Consider the following 5,494-nt stretch of genomic DNA (forward strand, 5'->3'; position numbering starts at 1 on the left):
GAGAGGAGGAGGAGGAGGAGGAGGAGGAGTGGTTCACATTTCTATCAGAAAAAAATAAATCTGCTTTGCAATTTAATCAGGTCCATCATTATCCTGCTGCCTGCATCTCGGATGATGGTTGATGTGTTTGATGGTGATCATAAATAATTGCATAACAAATTGTTGTCGTGCATTTTGCAGCATGAGGAGCATAAAAGCTGCATTCTTGCACCTTTTATTGGCATTTAGTTGAAATGATAAAGGCAGCGGCCGCGTCGTCTGCGTGAATTCAGAACTGATTGTTTGCATCGTTCAGAAGAGAAGAAGATGAAGAGGGGAGAGAAATGACAGCCAACATCTAAACTGCATCATCAGCATGAAGCTCACCACCGTGGCCTGTCCATTCATACTGAACATATAAACGCATCAGGAGCAGCGCTGCATGTAAACTGTTTAACTGTCCAGCTTCATACAGTCAGAATGATGCCAGCTGAAGGTGTTTAGTTACGATAATTCATCTTAGATTCTTATTTGAGCAGGATTTGAACCCCCAGTGACCCCGGCTGACTGTTCTTACCTGATTAGTGATTCGCTGTGTGCCCTGTGGTTTGGACAGAGGTATTTTTTGACACTCAGCTGAGGTTGGGTTGAGTCACACTCTCGGTATGAAGTGTCAGATAAAAGCTCTCCTATGACTGGGTCACTGAGAATCGCCACTCATGCTGCTACTTGAACTGTATTGCTCAGCCAATAAAATAGTTTTTCAACGATCTTTATTATAGCTAATTATTTTCAATAGACACCTTTATCAGCATTATGTTACGATATTATGAAGAGTCTTATGAGTATATTTTGGTGTATGTGGTTTAAAATATTCCAAAAACAAGATATCACCGATGCGTTGGTGTATGTAGACACCCAGAAAAATAAAGGCGCTAAAAACAAGAAGGTCTGTTTTTAGCACCATAAAGAAGCTTTAAGGAACTATTTCCAAGTTAGCTGTTTGTCCCGTCTTCTTTTCTCATCGTATGTGATTTTGTTTCTGAGCAAAAAACTTCTGGATTAATCAAGTTCTGCATCGTTTTATCTTCAAAGTCTTTAAATCAAATTATATGTTCGGCTGAAAAACAAGCAAACACACGTTCTTTTTACTTCAGTCAATTAGAGACGAGTGAGCACTGACCCCAAATCAGTCACTACGAAGGGCAGCGTCAAAGACCAGAACCGGGTTTTAGGTGAAATCAGGACACACTGAATGGATCTGACGCATCGGTTTTATGTATGAAAGCATTTCTGGCTCCATAATATGTTTAATATTTTGGGTTCTGGACTGTTGCTTAGACAGAACAACATATTATGAGACTTAGAAAACAGCGACGGGCCTTTTCTCGCTTGTGAGGATCAATCGATTCATTAAGAGAAAGTTTGAGGATTATTTGATAAGTGCAGAACCTTCAGTACATTAAAGAATCATGTAAAGTACAAGAAGAAGCATCCCCTCAATGAAGAGTGATGGAGAAGAAGAGCCAGAGATGAAATCAGATCCAGGACATCCTGCAGGAAAAGGTGCTCTGAGTCACTTTGTTTACATTAATGTGTGCATACAGTGATTTAGCACAGCGTCATGTATGAGCGAGCGTTGGTATTTCATGTGTAGCACCAGCTAATATTTTAGCTTTAGCTGCCAAACTGCAGCGCTGGTCAGGCTCTAGGTGTGAGAAGTCGTCCCGTTGTTTCTACCTGAACACCTGTTAAACCTCAAACCCCAGAGACCAGGACCGGTGAGGCTGACGTGTAGCGTTCAGGTGACGGTTTCAGAGTCCAGCGTCGTTTTAAAAACACAACCACTGCAGGCAGGCGAATGCAAACTGCTCCCCACCCAGCGTCCCACCAGCAGCACCCTTGCCCTCTCTAATCCACCCTCATCAAGGTCCTGAATGCCTGTTGTCCCTCGCGGCCCCGTACTACCTCCTCTCTTTCAGGGTTCCATGTTCCCCTTTGTGAGGCCATCTGGTTTTCGGGGTCGGGGTTTTTTGGGGGGTGCAGAGCGTTTCTCTATAGCGGCCTGTTCTGCGGAGTTAAAGCGTGCTTTAGCGGGGTCACATTGCTAACTAGCTGACCCTTAATGGATTGAATTAATGCTGGCGGGGCCCGGCGGTGCAGTCGCCTTCCTTGGATGCAGATCGCTGTGGCGGAGAGTTTCTATAGAGAGAATGAAGGGTGTTAAAAACAGCCTCTGACCCGGTCCTCCTCATCACCTGAGCCGGAGGGGAAGAGGTTAATCCACCGTCTCTGTCTGCATGGGCTGACGTCTTTATTTAACGATTGACTTCTGATTAGCTGCGACACCCTCTTTCCTCCGTGATCATCCAGTTTCCTCGTCTTCAGAACTCATTAGATCCAGGACAGCGTTCTAATCCAGAGTTCAGTGAATTTTCCCTGTTTGGTGTGTTTACTGGTTTGTTCATTTACATGGTGGTTTGTAGTTCCTGGTCTGTTTCAGCGTCTCTCTGGACTCCATCAGTGGATCCATTCAGCTGTTGAGGCTTCTTTTTCTTTGTAGCCATGGCAAAGCTCAGAGTTCTGTAAAATACAGGGTTTTAGGGCTTTTTTTTTTTTTTTTAATGGACACTGCCAGTATTGTAACTAAGACACTCGTTCTCTCTCACAAACTGTCCTCCCTCTCCACTCCACTCTCCAGCGCCCATCCTCTCTCTCCACCCCTCCATCTCCGCTCTTTATTCCATCACCATCCTGTTCTGCTCGCTGGCTTTACTCACCCAAGGTCAGGTCTCTGTATTTTGGAAGCAGAATAGTGACTTTATTTTCCCTCCGCTTGTTCGATTGCAGTCGCGCACAAAGCGGCGGAGAGGAGGAAAACATGACAACAACCCTGAGGCAACTTTGAGTATCTCTGGGTTTCCTGCTGTTTTTAACCCTTCTTTTGATCCGCTCTCCTTCTCCTTTTTTTTTTTTGTTGTGTGTGTGTGTGTGTGTGTCATTATTAATAAACGCTATGTGCTGTGCAGTCGGTGATGAGAGAAGAGGGAAATATATAAATAAAAAGCAAACGGCGGTAGAGAAAGAAGCACTAAAGAATGAGAGGGACGTGGTCCTCCAGTGGAGACCTTGGTGAGAAGGACCGCGTGTGAAGAGCCGGAAGCCTGCCGGTTCAAATCAAATGGGTTTTGATATTTGATGACAGTCATTGTCTTCCGGGGCATTTAATGGCAGGCCAGTGCCACTAACTGTATGCCTCGAGGGCAAAGCTCATTCCTTTCATATCTGTGTCCCTCTCTTCTCAAACCTGAACAATTTCAAAAAGCACAAATTGATTTTTCTCCATTTGAAGAGCCAGAATTAAATCTGGCACCTTGATCCAGCTGCCTTGGCTTCGTCAGCCTGTCTCATGCTTCTCTGTGTGTTTTTGATGTTTTATGTTCAGATTTTTGGGCCTTTTTTTTTTTTTTTAACGTCGTCACAGCACAGACAGACGATATATAAGCAGAGGAGTAGTGGAGGTCCAGCTGAGCTATAGGGGACATTTGTGCTTGTTTCTCACTGAAAAGACATCCAGGTTTTAGGATGAAAACAGTTTGTCAGACTTTTTTAGGGCTATTACTACATTATTTACCTGATCACAGACAGGTCTTTGTCGTTGTTGTTCTCATCAGCGCTTCATAAAGACGTGCCTCACATGTCGCATCCGGACTAACACACCGGAGTACGTCACACGGCACCAGACCTGCAGCTGGAGATCATTTCCATTAATCTGTTGATTATTTTATCAAGTTGTTCTACTTGTTTGGTTTGTAAAATGTCAGAAAATGGTACAACTTGTTGATCAAGCCCAAGATGACGTCTTCAGATGTCCTGTTTTGTCCAAAGACATTCAGTTTACCGTCACAGAGGAGTAAAAAAAACCAAACAAAATATCTAAATGTAAGAAGCTAGAGGATATTTAACCGTTTTTATAAATAATAATGTGTGTCTGGATTGTTTTAATCGTCAGCTGCAGCGCTACACGATCGTCTGAAACAAAACCAAAGAAAACGTAAAGACGCACAATAACACAGTGAAGTCACACCAGGAGTCTGATTTAGAATATAATAGAGCAGATCTGAACACGTTTACACTCGTTTGGCTGAGCTGTGATTTATTACAGATTTCTGATCTGTTGCTAACGTTAGCGTCACAATCACTGGTATCAACAGCAGCACTTTTAATTATTAAACTCAGCCATCGCGTCTTATGGTTTTAATGAATTATTAACACGTCTCTGAATTCATTCCTGTTGTGTGATTTGATCTGCAGTTTCTTTTGACTGTTTTCTCTTGATTAATTAATTAATGACGTGCGTTGCGTGCATATTAAAGCACGAGACGAGATTAGTTCATGCAAACTAATCAATTTATTGCACAGATTTTTGGAAGAGAGCGAGCAGCAGAGGAGCTGAGAAGATGAGTTAAGAACATGGTCTAAGCTGAGACTTTGTCCTTGTATTGATCCTTTTGGATACTCAAAGCAAAGACGTATTGATAGATTAGCAATCAGTATATCGCTGTAGCTGAGAGCAGCGTCCTCGTATCTGTGTGTAGACCAGCGGTACCTGATGCTAACGGGTAGTCGGACCATTCAGTGTGTCAGTCGGACCGCTCTTATTGGTCGGATGGATTGATGTATTAGAACTAGTGATGCACGATATTCACATTTCTGGCCGATGCCGATATTTGATGTTAAGATTTCTGATATCACCGATGTCGATATTCAGATTTTGTTCACATCGAAAAATGATTCTAAGTCAGCGCTGTTAGAAAACTGTTCAGAAGAAGCCCAGTTGGACCACATAGTCCGCTTTATTATGCAACAAAAGTAAAACATATTTAAACATATTTAGTGTTAAAGAACCATTTAAGTAAAAACATGTGTGACATAGCAGCGATATCAGACGTAGAGACGAAGGCGCTGATGTTAGACAGTCATCGGCTACATTAGTCCATCGGACCGATACCGATATACATACCGATATAAACACTAACAACAGCCGATGCCAGTGTGGACGCCGATATGCATCCCTAATTAGAACGTTGTTTTGTAAATTATTAGGCAGTGGCGGTATTTTGAAACCTGTCTCATCTGATCTGCTGTGGAACCCTAAGCAGAACCTGTAGCTGCATCAGGTCCGTCTCTCACGTCCCGGCTCGCTGGTACCGCCACGTGGAGCCTCTGTTGGCCAGGTGCAGGTAGCACAGCCCGCCCCGGGTTGCGTTTCGGTTCGGTTTTGGGCCAGTGAAACTGAAGAGGGGTTGAGGGTGGGGGGTCCGGCGAGGTCCCGGATCACAAAAGGTGGGGCCTCCGACTCAAAGCATGTTTCCCCAAGAGGAGCAGCCGAGGCAGGGGGAGGTTGTGAGAACGACCCCGCAGAACAATCCGCGGCTGGCCCAAGGCGGTCACACTTTAAGGGAATAGATCATTAGGTGTAATTAGGGTGTTCACATTGTCACGTCTCCCCCCC

The 5,494-nt window shown here is 44.1% G+C and overlaps 1 protein-coding gene across 1 annotated transcript in view; it reads left to right on the top strand.

Annotated features, from left to right (window-relative positions):
• Window positions 1-5,494, top strand: part of afg1lb (AFG1 like ATPase b) — a 32,053-nt gene that overhangs the window by 14,525 nt on the left and 12,034 nt on the right. The window lies entirely within an intron of this gene.

Source organism: Stegastes partitus, unplaced genomic scaffold (assembly GCF_000690725.1).
Source record: "Stegastes partitus isolate 25-593 unplaced genomic scaffold, Stegastes_partitus-1.0.2 Scaffold1395, whole genome shotgun sequence".
In the NCBI taxonomy this organism is placed as follows: Eukaryota; Metazoa; Chordata; class Actinopteri; family Pomacentridae; genus Stegastes; species Stegastes partitus.